The following is a 16,292-nucleotide window of genomic DNA, read 5'->3' on the forward strand; positions in this document are numbered from 1 at the left end:
GCAGATTCGAACCTGGATCACAGAGGTGAGTTCAAGACTAGAAATAGAAGCTGGAAGTCATCAACTTATGGCGTTTAAAACCTCAGCAGATCTTCTTCTCAGATCTTCTTCTTCTTGCTCGGAGAAGAGCAGCAGACCAAGGGCCAAGTTTGGGATGCTCCAAAATTAAGAGGTAAACCTGAGGAGGGGACTGAGCTGAATAAGTCACCCCCACCAAAGATGACCACATCCTGCTCCCCAGAACTGGTGAATATAGTATCTCACAGGGGAAAAAGGACTTTGCAGATGTGATGAAGTTCAGGATGTTGAGATGGAGAGAGGATCTGGCCTGTCTGGGAGAGCCAAGCATAACCACAGCAGTCATTATCAGACCGAGGCCGAGGCGCTAGGGTCAGAAAGAAATGCAAGAACAGAAGCAGAGGTCGAGCAGGAGAGAAGAAGGCATGCCGCTGACTTTGAAGGTGGAGAAAGGGGTCCCATGTCTAGCAGTGTGGGTGACCCACAGACGCGGGACAAGAGAGCCGATGCTCCCCAGCTCTGTCGAGAGCTTGATTTTAGGCCAGAGAGACCCACATTGGGCTTGGACTCTACAGAACCATGAGATCATAAACTCCTGCCGCTCATGAAGCTGGATTTGTGCAATTTCTCACAGCAGCAGCAGGAAATTCAAAGATTGGCTAACGATGTCTGGAAACCAGCAGCCGGGCACCCAGGGAGGGCAGCAGGCAGAAGGCTACTTGTGCTGCACAAGTCCAGGGGTGAGAGCGTCCCCAAAAGGAAGGAGGGGACCCGTGTGTGAACCAGGATTGTGAGGTAGGGTCCAGGGGGAGAAAGCACGGACGGCTGGGTTTGCTCAGATGAAGATGGTCAGTGACCAAGTAGCTTCCCAGAGAGTGGGCTTCAACCCGGCTTTTTTTTTTTTTTTTCTTTTTAATTTTTATTTGTTGGGGAGAGAGAGAGAGAACACAGGCAGGCAGAGGCAGAGGGAGAAGCAGGCTCCCTGCCGAGCAAGGAGCCCGCTGTGGGACTCGATCCCAGGACGCTGGGATCATGACCAGAGCTGAAGACAGCTGCTTAACCAACTGAGCCACTCAGGCGTCCCTTCACCCCGGCTTTGACAGGAGCTGGTTAAACAGGGGAGGAGAGGTGAGGTGGTGGAGAAGAGAGATTCGGTCACCGGGGTTCCTGTAAGGAGCTAGAGGGCTGGACGGGGCGGCTTGTGTTTTTCCTTCAGCGGAGCCCAAATGCTAATGGAAAGAGTCCAACAGAAACTGAAGAATGGACCTTGTCGGGGAAGCCCTAAGGGGCTGGCAGGAAAATACCCAGGACGGCCCAGGACACACTCCCCCCAGGACAGTGGCCTTGCAGAGGCCCGCGGGAGGGGGGGCAACGCACAGGTGAGAGGACATGAGTGGGGAGATGGTGTCTTCTCCTGAGCCTCCACCAGCTCAGGGAAACTGGGGTCATCGACTCCGAGGACAGAGATGGGGAAGGACGGGGTGAAGGTTGGGAGAGAACAAAGAAGGTGTGAAATCGCCCCTTGGTGGAACAGAAATGGGCTCCAACAACCCGCCAGCTCGAGAAGCAAGGCCCCATGAGTGTCATCTCCTCAGCGCCCCTGAGGCTCCAGTCTCCCGGGGAATGTTCCCCCCCCGTGGTGCGGATCTCACTTCAAAATGGGAGCATCAGCAGGTCCAAGGCAGAAGGAGAATAAAAGATGGGTTTTCTTTTATGTTCCCTAGTAAAAAAAAGAAAAAAAAAAACTTACAAATTGTCCTAAATGTCACACCTGTATTTTGGTGAAAAAGAAAAGAATCCTAAAGGCAAAGCCTGTTTTTAGAACTTTGACAGCAGGAAGGACAGTCCTAACACATTAATGAGCGCCAGCAAACTCAAGGTTCTTCGGGGACAATTTGGAGACATTAAAACTTAGTTTTGAGTTTCATAGTTTAAAAAAAAAAAAATCAGCATGAAGCCTTACCATCGGTGCTGTAAAATGCGTTATCATTTCTTAGCCTTTAGAGGGTTGACTTAATTTGAGTGTTGAACTATGACACAATTTTCATAAGCCTACACTGCCTACCATATGTTTCTAGAGAAGAAGACTGTTTGCACTGCCTCCCCCATTTGATGAACCAGTTTATAACCATGAAAATGTGATTCGTTTATTTAATCAAAACATGCTAAAAAACTTGATAGCTTCCTCCTCAAGCTTTGCATCACTGGTGAGAGATGAGAAAAAAGTGTTCAGCAGCTTTACCTGATTGACCATCATAAATATTCACATGTTACATATTTGCTCCATGGAACAGTGGTATAAGTGGCTTTCATTTATTTGCAAATTTATTGTCTTGACTGTATAAAGCAAATCAATTGTTGAAACTGTTTAGTAACATGCACCCATCCAATAAGTAGTGAAGGATTTCTCTCTCCCTTTCTCAGTCTCATGAAGTGAATTAAACTGAACAGGCTGAGCTTTAGAATTCCATCATTCATCACGCCGATGGTGAAGTGGGTATTTCCGTCACATTCGCGAGACAAGCTCTGCATATGCACAGTCAGTGGATGGTAAAATTCCACCATAACCCATAATTTCTTTCTTAAAAAAAAATGTACTTCTAGGAGTTCTGTTTCCAGGAACATGGCAGGCCCACCGTTCAGACGAAATCCTGAAAACAGCCAAAGACTCTGGATATATCTATTTTTTCCTTCTTAAAAACATCTTTATGAATTACCAGGTCAAAATCTGAGGGGGGAATTGGAAGTGAGAAGCGTGGTAATGAAATCACTTTTGCCCTGAGAGCATATCTGGTGAATTTTCATCTTCATGATCTTTCATGAAAAGCCCGGGTCCCTTTGCAAAGTGGAGAGTCTAGTGAGAGACTTTCTTTCCAGAGAGCTAGGAGCCCTAGCTCTTAGGGCTATGTGAGGGAGAGGGGGCCACACCCCACACTCAGGCCCACGGAACGACCACCATGGTGCTGAGAACACGGGGAACACGGGGCTGGGAGCAAGGGGTCCCTTCAGAATTTGTCACGAAAAATAAGCTTTCCACCCAGATTATTTTATTTTTTGTTCTGTTTTCGTTTTGTTTGGAATAAGCTATTGTTACTCTTGCTGATCTTTCTCCCCCAAACCTTATATATTCCAATATCCTAAAGCCCTTGGCTTTGGAACTAAAAAGCCCATCTATGTTCCAGAAACAGAGCTGTGTTCATGGAAACAGAGTCTGAGATGCAAAACTGCGGGAGGAGGGCTTACCAGGGCGAGTTCTCAGAAGACACATCTTGGAGGAAGGGGAGGAAGCTGGGATTGGGCAGCGGGAGACGACAGCTCGGAACACGACCACACCGGGACATCAGCCATCTGCAGAGATCTCGGGAGCTGGACGTGTCCTCCGTTGGTTCTCTCCCCAGCTGAGGCAAGCAGGTCAGATCCTTGAACCCCCAGGTCGGCCAGTAAGTGGACATGGACTGCAGTCTGGGAAGAGGGAAACTTGAGTGGGGTGGTGCCCTGGGGCTGAGGGCTGCTCCGGCGGAGGCAGCTGGGTAATGGACACCCAGGCTCCGAAGGGAGCTCCACGGAGAGCCGGAAGGTGTCTGCTCGCTGCAGGCCGCAGCCACTATGGGTTCACTCGCTTTTTCTCTTGAGTGTGCCCCATCAGGGAAATTCCTCTGGGATTTCGGTTGGACTAATTACCTGGGACACTTAGAAAAGAAGATTTTTCAAATAAACAACAGCCCCCACTGCCATACTGGACCTCGGCTGTCACTGACATTCATGATGCCCTCCTCCAGCACGAATTCAAGACTCCCCACTCCTTCAGCCTGGGCCTCTGCTGGGCTGGGCTGGTTGCCTGGTAGGGTGACCCGGACAGGCTCTCTGAAGGGTCTGAGCCCCTGGGTCTCCCTCTCTTCTCAGGATAGGACTCCTGTACTTGTCCACCTATGGTAGGAGCACCAAGAGACTCCCCAGAGCAACCCTGGGAATCATATCCCTCCTCCCTCGGCCTCATTGTACATCTACAATCCCACCTCCCCTGATAAGTAGGGTCAGTGATCCTCCAGGATAAAAGCTCTTCCTCTTGTCTGCCGTTCAACTGTCAACTGACCAGGGGTGGTTGTAAAATAAAATTCAGTAACCATCTTATTGAGTCTTCTGTTGGAGGTGTTCTCCCCCTGGAAGCCACAGAACCTGACACAGCAGGGACAGAAAGCACAGTTCCCTCCGTTGGTCACGGGGAGCAGTGGTGGGTAAGACCTCTCCTACTACCTTCTTCTGGTTCTCAGAGCCACGCACTCTACCTGCCAGGGGCACGGCCTCATTGACGTGGCCTGCTTTCTGTGTCCTGGGGGATCACACTCGTGAGGCACTCTCTCTAATCTGGAATCTTAGCTATATTCATAAGACATTTTTTCTACCTCTCTGACAGGGTGGCAGCTTCTGGGTGATGCCATATGTGAAGAAAACAGTCGCTCTCATGGTTGCAGGGGCTGAACCCCCATTGCGATGAAGTGGGTCCCTTGACCTGAACTGATATGTGAAATCCTATGTTGTGGGCTCTGGTGTGGCCCCAGGCCCTGTAGGCAGGAAAGGCAAACCTGTGCCAAGACTATCTGATGAACCCAGTCAAGACTCATCTATATCCCGTCCATGGTAGAGCGATCCCAGTAGTCAGTTTTTACCAAATGTCTATTACTAGCACTGGGGGCTCCACCTTCAGCAGCAATAGTCCTTAGGTAGCCTTGGTCAGTGGAAGCTCATACATACAGGCTCATGTGTATCCTTCACCTCTGCCACTGTGGCATCTGTTGTCCCTGCATTGGGGTGACTGATGACAGGCTGGTGATGGTCTTTCTGTTTCTTTGCTACCTCTTCCATGGTGAATGCACTTGGCTGGGCATGACCTTGTGATACACGTATCTTCACACTGGACTCACTCCTGTGAGCCCATCTTCAAGCTTCTTCTTGTCCCCCCTTGGCGGGGTGGGGGGACAATCTTTCTCTTTCTCTTTCCAGGATACTCATCCCTGTTCACGCACTTTGCCATGAGTGTCACATGGTACATATTCTTATCTCAGGTCATCTCTCTTCCCTACAAAGTGGATAACCAGATGAGCTGCCCAGACATACATCCCCTGGAGGATTTCTCCTGACTGCCATCTTCCAAGACCTTCCGTGAGTGGTATAACCTGCAGTCCGTTTTTGGAATTCACTAGCAAGTCAAGTCACCCTGGCCCCGTAGGAGACCATCGGTGTAGGTGAGAGAAAAAGACCAGAAAGCGATAGTGGCTGGTAAGGGACCCAGATTACTGCAACTTCCTCGTTCACTCTGGCCCTCCTTATGCCCAGGCCTGGGGAGCCCACTTCCCCTTATCATGAGTCCCCTCAATCTTATAAGTCAGTGAGTCTCACCGAACCCAGCCTGGCCACATAGTTAAATAACATCCCATAGTGACATGTTCCAACTCTACCAGGGTTGAGGAGCTTGCTAAGAGCTACTTTTCAAATAATGCCTACCTTTCTGCTCCTAATAACATGGCCTTTCTCCAAAATCCCAGGAGTTAACTTAGGATTGTCCCCGAGCTTGCTGTAAGCTCCACATGATGCCTTTCCCCATCATACATCTCTAGCACCATAGAGCTCTGCCGTACCATGCCATTTCTACCAGTGACGACCGTAGGGAAAGCCAGGTTGTATGACACAACAGCAGGGTCACTTATACCACCGCCTGCCCTACTGCAGATGCTCTCCTCCCTGAGTCCTACTCAAAGCTGACAGACTTCTGTATCACCCAGAAAATGGGTTGAAGCAGTATTTACAGGGACAGGCAGGCTGTCTACAAAACCCACAGGCTCACTAAGCATTGTGCTTCTTTTTAATGGTGGAAGGTATGAGATGAAATCCTTCCTTGCTTTGGAGGGGCTACTCAGGAAACACCAAGTCTCTGGATCCCCATGATTGTCACTGATATGGCAGGTCTCTGAGTCTTCATGGTTGATCTCCCAGCCTTTAATATCCATGTGTTTTACCAAGCCCTCCCTTGACTTATCACTTCCTGCTCATCTGATCCAATTTACATGAGCACTGATGTCATGGATAAATGTGATATTCTGGAATGTCCAGATAGTCCAGGTGGCTTCAGACTATTAACAGGGTGAAGAATGGGAGAGTTAACATGGACCTGGAGCAGGACTATAAAAGCATCCTTTATTCTAGGTGAATCTGAACTGCTACTGATCCTTTTCTTCTCGGGGATGGAATAGAACATATTCCCCAAATCAATGACTTCCTTCCATAGGCCAAAGAATATATAAATACTCTCTAGTGAAAACCAACCAATCAAACAAACAAACAAACAACCACTTCTGGCAGATCAGCTGCAAGGGCAGCTACTACTTGATTCACTTTGGGGAAGTTCTTGGTCCTCTATCATGGTTCATCTAGTCTTTGTAGGGGCCAGAACAACAAATTAAATGGAGCTGTAAGAAGGACCACAACCCCCATGTTCTCAGTCTTGACAGTGGTGCTCATCCCCAGCATTCCTGCCTCAGCGTGGTATGTGAGCATATTTATGACTTACTCCCTGGTGGGAGAAGGGTGTGCTGCAACTCAACATTTCTTTATTCTGAGCAAAGGAACCAATGGGCAGATTTTGCCAAAGACTGACTATATCTATTCCCTATTGTAGTTGAGAGAAATGACAACCAGTAGGTTCAGGGACTGTGAGAGGGACCTGAACCAAGACACTTTTTATTACCTGAATTTCTGGTCTGTACTCCTAGGTGGGGGGTGGGGGCATGGCGGCATTCTGGGTCCCCAAGTCTCAGTGTCAGTTTGATAATCCTCAGAAAGCTTAGGGATTCCTCCTTCCCCAATGTGAATTTGCCACACAAATGGCTTAGGTCCCTTTGGAGAAGAACTGAGGGAAATATTGCCAAATACATCTGCTGTAATGTTGGAGGACCCAGGGAGAAACTGTTTCCCCTTCAATTTAGGGGTTCTGGGTCTGAGAATTAGCTCAATTAGACAAGAGATCCTGACTATTGCTGGGGTGGTTTTGCTAACCCTCTCAATCACCCATACTTTTTTTTTAATTGTACCAATTAAACAACACCTTCATAGGCTGCCAATCTATCTTACTTCTAGAGACAATGTGTCTACTGACCATCTCCATAGTTCTCTGCAGCACATGATACTCCCTGGGTGCTCCACTGACCTTACCTCTCATTGGGATCTTTGCCTACACCTTCCTTCTGTTGATGAATACAGTATCTGACCTCTATCCTCCCCATTGTTCCCAATAACCCACTCTGTGATTTCACATATGTCCTCAGCTCTGGCCCATAGAGTAGCCATTCTGGAACTTCTCAATGATGCTGGGGCCACTTTCTACCAGTGCATCCCTTTGTAAACAGGAAGTCTTCTGGCCTTCTTGGGAACATATCCACTGTAACATGACCATTCTTGGAGCTGTTTGGTCCCTTCCTCCACCATCTGCCTGGGTGTGGGTACTTGCTTCCTCCTTTTGAGCACCAGCCCAGCAAAGTGTTAGCTTTGCCTCCGGGGATTCTGGCCAAGATGTGAAGTCCTGTGCCAAGGTAGAGCACTCACTCATCACTAAACTCTCCCTATTCAACTTTATATTCTGTACTCTTTGTCTCAATCCTATGACCATTCTCTTGGCTCTTCTGGGACCTATCAGCTAGTTCCCACAGCTCCTTTGCCATTTAGTTCCTTTCACCTTTGCCTGCACAGTTCACACCTGGTCACACTGTACTGAGATTTGGACCTTGCCATTCATCTTTTACCAGGAAGAAAGATGGGGCTAGAATCTGAGAGGGAAAGCACTGTCTTGTAGGATACTTGCTTTATTTGAGGCCTCCGTAAGATCTTCAAGAAAGGGGAATCAACAGTCTTCTCCATGGGGCAAGGAGCAGACCAATTCTGCAGGCTCGGAGGATTCTAGGAAACATGAGGGTGCAAGGTTCTCAACTGTCCAGCTACCCATACCAAGTATTAAGGTCCCACCTATTCCCTATTAGGACCCAGACCTTAGAGACCTGAGGATTTCACCTTCTCCAAAATTCTGCATTACTTGAGATCACAACTGACACTCTAGCTGACTTGCTTTCCAGCTGGGGTTTTCTTATAAGCTGCCAATGATGTACTTGGGCTCTCACACTTTGCCTTAAAGTGGTGAGTCTCCCCTGAGCCTCCTGCTCTCCTCAACCCGAGGAGCCCTCAGCCACCATCGCCCTGTCCCATGAACTTCCTAATCACTGTCTTCATAGAGCCTTTCCAGAACCATCTGGGCTCCACTCACTGCCAGGACATGGTCCTCACCATCAGCTAGCCATGTACTCCTCTCTAATTTTCCATTTAGAGTCCACTTTTTCACAACCTGGTCCTGTGTCAACTGCCTTAGAGGTTTCTTGGAAATAGTCTGAGATGAAAAATTGCATGCAGAAGGTTTACTGGGGAGTGTTCCTGACATGTTCCCCTGGAAAGAAAACAGACAGGACTTTTCAGTAGGAGAAGCTAACTTGCAATGAGCTTGTGCCTGAGGCCACCTCCAGCCAACCCTAAGAGGTGCTCTGGAGTTGAACTAGCCCACAGGTTTGGCTTGAATTTGGTGAGAGGGCTGCTTTTGTATGCCTGCCTTGGTCAGTCAAATGAGCATGGGTGTCATCCGTGGGCACTAAACCTTGAGTAAGGCAGGTCCCAGCAGCAGAAGCTGATGTCTACCAAACACCTCAGTTGTGAGTCCTCTGTAGGCTCTGTTCCCAGCAAGGGGGTGCAGGCACACCCTCTAGAGAGCGACTGGGGCAGCCAAATGGGACTGCTCTTTCTCTCCGCCCTTGCTCTCTTACCTGAGATGGTGCACAGAAAGCTCCTGCTTGAGTGGGAAAAACAGCAAAAGGAACAAAGAAATAGGGGGAGAAAAGGGGAACCTCAATTCACGTTTCAAAATATCATTGCACCCAGCAACCTCACAGTTTGCTAAGATTCTCCCCTCCCCACTCGCATTCCTAAGGCAAGTTTTGTATCTCCCCTCTTTCCCACCACACAGAGCCTCCTCCAGGATTATAACTGCCTTATACTTCCCAGGACCCTCCACGCCTAGCACAGTAGCCCCAGCCAGTGTGGACTAAATATGTGAAGCCATCAAACAATCTGTTTACCTTCCTTCCAGCCAGTTGCAGGGTGGAGGGGGAGCAGTTCGGTGCCAAACGGAGGAGGCCCGACCTACAGCAGAAAGGAGTTCCAAACATCCCACAGACTAGGGCTCTTTTCTAAAACCTTCAAGGAGGGTGTGGGGATGCCAGGGAGCACGAACTGACTTGAGGAAGAGACCTGAAGAAACCATACTCTTCTCTCAAACAAGCAAGGCAAAAATAATGGTAAGCCTGTGGGTAGTGAGGCCTGTGCACACCACTGAAGATAGGAACACAGACAGGGGCTCCCTGGGGCAGGTGCCCACACCCCTGCACTATGTGCGCAGACAAGCAGAGCCCTGGTTTTGATCCAGACAGCTCTGGAGGGGAGATCTAGAGTGAAGTACCAGGAACTGGCCTTGCTAGTGCAAGTTTCTCCCCCTTCTGAAGCTCTGTCCTATGTCTGTGTGAGGACGGGAGCTAATATCCGCTCTCCTCGTGCAAAGAATTCCCCTGGGGGCTTCTGTGTGCATGACTCCCTGGGGAGGAGAAGCTGGGGACAGACACCCAAGAGCCAGTCACACCGAAAATCCTGTGCCTTAGTCCTGGTCTTGCTGATTCTTGCCTGGGAGCTTTTGACTTCAACGCCTTACAACTTTGTTTCCCCATTGCCGAAAAGGGGTAGGAACCTCCAAACCTGCGAATGTGTTGTAAGGACTAAAATAGAGAGTACCGATATATTGTTCCTTGTTGCAGAATAACAGAAGCTGTGAAGTTGTTTAAATGTTTGGGGACCCTTCCAACAAATGCCAGCTGTTAATCCGGAGGTTACTCTCTTTTTATTTTACCCACCCCCCCCCCAAGTTTAAGTACATCATTTTCTGTGAATTGAAAGGTCACTTTCTATATCATTAGCCAACTTTTGCCTGAAATCATGGTCTCCCCCAACCTGCCCTTTTCACGTGCAGCCTCCCCGACCAGCTGGGCCCTGGACTAAGAGGTGAGGCTTCTCCTGAACAGCCTTGGGACTTGTGGGCCTGACTGAAAGCCCCAGGTGACGGGGGTGCAGGAGGGGACAGAAGGGTGATGCTCCACAACCCTGACAACAGAGTCCACAAGATTACTTGTTGCTCTCTAGAACCCCAGCCTCCCAGCAAGGCTACGCCCCCCCTACCACCACCACCACTGGTCCTCAGTCCCACTGTCATCAGCAGAGCAGGGCAAGTCCACCAGGTGGCCCTGACCTTCCCATGACCTTAGCAGGCCCTAGGGCAGCCCCAACATTAAGAATATTCCTGCTGAGCCAACCTGGGCTGGACCCACCCAAAGACCACGGTATCGGCCCCGCTGAGAAACCAGTTGAAATCCCACTCCTTCTGGTAAGTGACAGGAAACCAAGACGGCTCCCTGGCAGTTCTGAGGTTAACAGGGTGGGTCCTGCCAAGCCCAGACCTCTGGTTTCTGTTCCTCTCAGGGTTCAGTCCCTCCCACCCATTAGTCAGGGATCTAAGTGAACACAAGATGCGACAAGTGACAGAGGCTGCCCAAGGTCAGGATGGTGTCACGCTTGCCTCTGCCTCTCCGGGCCGTGGCACGCTGATCATGCCGTCCTCATGAACAATTCCCCACCTCTCACCAAACCACCCTTGATTCTTCCCAGGGCAGAAATCCCTTCTGGAGAATGATGGAGGACACCCACAAGCGACCAACCACAAGCACTTGGGTAACTGAATATAAACCAAGATGCTCATCCCAGTTGGGTGTTGTTAAGAGTCAAAAAAAAAGGGGGGGGGGGAGAAAAGACAAAAGGAAAGAAAAGAAGAGAAGAGAAGGGAAGAGAAGGATCTGCCCTGAGTCCTGAGCCCATGTGCCTCCGACAAGGAGATGCTCCTATTTGTTCCACTGACGAAAGGAGGTATGGAGTTGGTGAACTCCGCACAACCAAATCAGGACCAAATCCCTGTGAACCAAGAAAAGAAAACAAGAGAAAAGACCCAACCTTATTTTATTTGGAAATAAAATGCAAATTATTGAAAAGAATAATGGTCCGATCATTATAAAGCAATTTACAGATCGCTGTAAAAGGCCTCTGGCCCAAGCACTTGACGCCCTGCTGTAAGGGGCTGCCCGAGAGTCAGGCGGGACGTGGGGGACACAGAGAACCGCCAATCAACCCCCAGCCCACCCAGAGTGAGTGGTGGGGAGCCACCTGCCTGGGGATCTCAGGCCCCAGGGACAGAGGCCCAGGGCAGATCACCCACACCTCTGAGTGGGAATGAAGGCCCTTGAAACATCCTGCTCCAAGAAACAGGAAGCTCAGGTTTGGGTGTGCTCCAGGAGAAAACAGACAGACTGCCAGCCAGACAGACAAGGGTCATGGGAGTCTTGAGTAGCACGATCTTTATAAACTCTTGTTTTGATGTTCCCGTGTGGCCGCTCAGGGACTGAGTCATGTGGGCAAGTTTCTTAATTTCCCAGAAACTCAGGTTCCTTATCTGTAAAATGACCACCTTAAATTGCTGTAAAGACGAAATGGGACAAGTCTTGCAAAGCACCATGTACATCACCCCTGCGCTGGCCAGTATTCTTGTCACCGGGTCGGTTTGTGGGTTTGGGCAATATTGCACGACTGAGCGGGAGACCGATGTGCATGCCCCCTCCCCTCCCCCCTGCCCCAGATGCTCACCCTGTGGTGTCGCCTACTGCAGGCCATCACTAATCAAGACGACGGTAGGTCAAGACCCCAAGCTTGGCTCTCATCCCCCACCCACCACAGAGCCAGTCACGGTGGCTCAGTTTGCTCAGCTGCGGAAATGCGAGGTTCAGGGTCTGTGGTGTCTGAAGTTTCTCCCTGTGTAGCAACTTCTGAGCCTGTGCTTTCCCAAGACACAGTCTCTAGTGGAGGGCAGTGACCATGTACTTGGTGAATCTCTCTGGAGACCCAGGCAGCCCTCCCAAGGCACCTCATCGTGGTGTTCCCAGGTGAAGCCACTGTCAGGGGAAGTTGACACCCTTTGCCCAGACTACGGTTGAGAAGTAAACCTCCGACGTGCTCGAATTCCACCAGGCTTACATCTCGCAACAGAAAGCAAGGTTGAGTGGGCTCTCTCATTCGTAAGGACCCCAATCCAGGCTTAAGATGTTCCTTAAATAGATATCATCTTAGGGCACCTGGGTGGCTGAGTTGGTTAGGCGACTGCCTCTGGCTCAGGTCATGGTTCCAGTCCCGGGATCGAGTCTGGCATCGGGCTCCCAGCTCTGTGGAAAGTCTGCTTCTCCCTCCGACCTTCTCTTCTCTCGTGCTCTCTCTCTCTCAGATAAATAAATAACATCTTTTAAAAACAAATTTTAAAAAAACAAACAAAACAGATACCATCTAAAAAAACAAAAACAAAAACAAAAAAAACCCTCCAGGAAGCCAAGCGTTAAAAGTGGAACTTGAGACTTTTTTCTCTTGGTTCCCTATTACGAGCATTCGCTGCTTGCTTGGCGACTGCATTCCTGTGCACATCCCCTCAGCGTGCGCAAGGGCACACACACGTTCTTCGTGGCATCCTTTCCGAGGCGGGACGGTGCTTAATGGCTCCAAGGGATGGCACGAGGTATTGGCCTTGGTGGGAAGTTTCACAGGATTTTCTGGACAGGCCTATGGGAGAAGATACCTCCCAGCTGCCAGGGTAAATTACCAAAAAAGGCAAATGAGGAAAACAGTCCTTTCCAAACACATCCCATATGCTACTTCCCTATGCACAGAGATTACCACTGTTCCCAAGACCATGGACGGGGCTTAGACTTTCAGGTTAAAAGAAAATAGCACTTCTGCTCCTGGACCCCGCTGCTGTTTTGTCACTGTGTTATTGCATCAGCCTGGGAAAAATAACTACAGCTACCTGCGCCTCAGTTTCCCCATCTGTGAAATGACAATTTGTATTAAATGGCATCCAAATCCTTTCTAGTTGCCAAATCATGGGAAATCCCTCCCCAAAGGATTTTTTTTAATCCCTGTGGGGCCGTGGGTCACTACAAATCTCTGACAGAAATGTGGACCTTCTCTCTGGCAAGGTGTGCAAAGACTCGTCAACACAGAGTTCACACATGGAGCGTGAGAGGGGATGCAGAGACTCCCTGGGGCCTGGGGTGTGGGATGAGCTAACGCTCTCACCTTCCAGGAGGACATCTCAAAAGACAATCTCTCTGAAAGAGAAGGGAAAGAGATGGGAACTGGGCAAGCGTGAAAATCTGAAATTTGAACTTAGAAACTAATACCGTGGTCTCATTCTGAGCTTTTGAAAAGTGAGCCATGATTCCGTATAATACTTCAGAAGATAAGGAACGGGAGATAGGACAGCAAGGTTCGGCACTGTGATAAGCTGGGTAAGCTACGTCTGGGGCCAACTGGAAACATGGAATCAGATTCCGAGGTATGATGCAAACATCCAGAGCTGCAGTTCTTGACTTGAGTGTTTTCCCCGGATGTTCCGCCCCTGCACCAGAGCAGGAGGGAGGCTGGCTACAGCCCAAATCGAATTCTTGTGTTCCTATGAGATAGGACCAGGCCCTCGCCTTTCATCAGCCCCACGTCGGAGGCATCAAGGCACCACGTCATGGTTGGATAATCCTGCATTCAATCCATTTGACTGAAGACAGGACAAATACACTAGGAATCAAAGCACTCGGTGACTCATGTCAGCGGTGTAAATTGAAAGTCAACGCTTGCACTGCCTATAATCTAGCTGGAGAAGAGTTTACGGTGCAGAGTTTTCTGTGTAGACTGTCGACACCCCTTGAAAGGAGAGCTGCCGGTGCGTGTGTGTGCACGTGTATGCACGTGTGAGTGTGTGCACCCACAGGTGTGCAAGACCTTAAGCATATGTGTGTGTGTGCACGCGTTTAAAACGCTCATAGCTCACAGCTTTAAACAGTACCACCCACCCCAGGACAATGGAAAAGAAAACAAAAAGGAACCCCAAACTTCTGTCTCATTCAGAAGTAAAATGCTAGAACAATGGTCAGAATTGTAGGTGAGGTAGTGATGCTAAAGAGTTGTTTCTTTCCAGACATGTTCCGGAGTCAGAGTACATCCGGCACTCTCTGCCACGTCTTCACCCAGCTTGGTCTGGCTCAGGTCTGTGTGTCCTGGTTCAAAGGCTATTTTTCAAAGGAACACTCTGGAGCTTGCAACTGCTCGTGCCTCTTTAATCCAAGTCAGCAAGCACTATACATGAGTTTAATGGGAACTTTTGCCCTGCATGAGGCTGTAATATACTTACAGACCAGTATACTTAAAGACAGTAGCATACTGAAAGGCCAAGGCTCTGCATTCTTCACTGGAGCTATGCCACGCACAACACCTGACGCAGTGCTTGTCGCATAGGTGACCCTATCTGATCAGCTGAACCATCAGTTGAAGTTACTGCTCTGAACCAGTGAGTGAAATGAGGTGGCAAACACGGGGTCCGAGGGGCTCGACGCTGGGTTCCAGTTCTGCCACGCACTAGTTGCTTTAGTTAGAAACTACTTCCAACTTCCTCTGACCCCAGTTTCCTTATCAGTAGAATCAGTGGTTTGAACGAAATATGAACTCCAAGTCCCCTTTGGCTTTCTGCATCTGTGAGTTTGTTAACAAGAACCTGGTGTCAGAAGGAACTCACTCTAAGTCTGCCCATCCCGGACTTTTCTTTTAATCAGAGGGATGTAAAGAAATGGACAATTCTTCAAGAAGAAGGGAGGTAATAGCTGCCCTTGCTAGTCACATGTTTGATGTTTCTAAATGGCCTCTGATTTACTTGGAACCTGAAGCTTATTCAGGAGACCATCTGCATTTTTAGAGGTTCTTGAAATCTGGCCTATCTGAGGGTTGCCTTTGAAAGCTACACCAAAGGGCCACTCTGCCTTGGGAAGAATAGACGATGATTGAGGTCCCCTCCGTAGGAAGCTGACTTCCATGAGGAACAGTGTTCTGCTTGCACACAAATTGGACCATGGACTCTGGAGGACAAGGATAGAGATCACAGTCCTACTTTCTTGAGACCCCTTGGAAGATGCTGGTCAAGGAAAGAATAGGGCAGTGGGGTCAAGTGGTCAGACTCAGGAGCCGGGTGTTCCTCTCCCTGGTCCAAGTGCTGCCAAGAAGCCAGAGCAAGAAGCTTTGGTGGAAAGCTGCACTAAGAGAGGCAACAGTATCATCTGAAGAGACCACTGGCCATGGACCTTCAACAGCCATGGCCGCAGACTTGTCTCTCCAGCACTCCTATCTCAGGGGTACTTCTTGGCCTCCCCATCTGGGTGGGCCGTTCCTGACCCCTCCTCTGCCCTTCAGAGACCATGACCCTCCCATCCACAGGCCTGCTGTCCCAGATGCCTTGTCATCCCTCCACTGTTGCACTCACTTCATTGCGAGAAGAGGGTCTGCGCATATTTCTATCTCCCCCGTGAGAATGAGGATCCTTGAGGCAGGGTGCGTATCTGACGGGTCTCTGTTCTGTCTGTACTTAGTAGCATGCCTGGCACGTCATTGACACCCAACGGAAGCTGAATGAAAGACTAATTGAATGAGCGGGTGAATGAATGAAGGAGCAAACCTGGCAAGGTGGGGATGAACTCAGGAATGCAGTCACACAATAAACATTTATTAAGAGCCAACTCTTGCTGGACCAAAGGGACAGTGGTGGGAGATAAGACATTCCCAGGCTTTACCCTCTGTTGAAGGGCTTTACTGCTCTTCTAGGCACTCCCTGGGGTGCACGCTTATCATCGGCTCTGTGTCTAGCTCATTGTCCACCTTGCAAAACCACCCAGTATGCAAGCGAACACAGAAGTGCTGAGGTGGGCCCTGTGATCCCAAGGAGGTGCTTTGGAAGGTTTAGCATGGAAAGGATATGCCTCCCCTGGTAAAGGGCTAGAAGTTGACAGACACTGGCTGCCTTGGAAATGCTGAGGTCTGAGTAAGGCCAGGTTATCCAGTGAGCTGTGGTCCTGAGTACACAATGTACAGAAGGAACAGGATGTGCAAAATCCAATTTTACAGTGTATTAAACCAGGAGAGAGAGAGAGAGAGCATGAATCTCCTAGTTCACGCAGCTCTGTTAAAAGAGTGTATACTTCTACTCATTCTGAAGCCAAGTGGCACAAGGT

At 49.4% G+C, this 16,292-nt stretch overlaps 1 long non-coding RNA gene across 1 annotated transcript; it reads left to right on the forward strand.

Moving 5' to 3' along the window:
- Positions 1–1,173: 1,173 nt before the first annotated feature.
- On the forward strand, positions 1,174–4,118 carry LOC132022199 (uncharacterized). Its single transcript, XR_009405535.1, has 3 exons — positions 1,174–1,397; positions 3,201–3,429; positions 3,922–4,118. It is a non-coding gene; the product is annotated as an uncharacterized LOC132022199 (long non-coding RNA).
- The last annotated feature ends 12,174 nt before the right edge of the window (positions 4,119–16,292 follow it).

The sequence above is a fragment of the Mustela nigripes genome, chromosome 7 (assembly GCF_022355385.1).
Source record: "Mustela nigripes isolate SB6536 chromosome 7, MUSNIG.SB6536, whole genome shotgun sequence".
NCBI lineage: Eukaryota > Metazoa > Chordata > Mammalia > Carnivora > Mustelidae > Mustela > Mustela nigripes.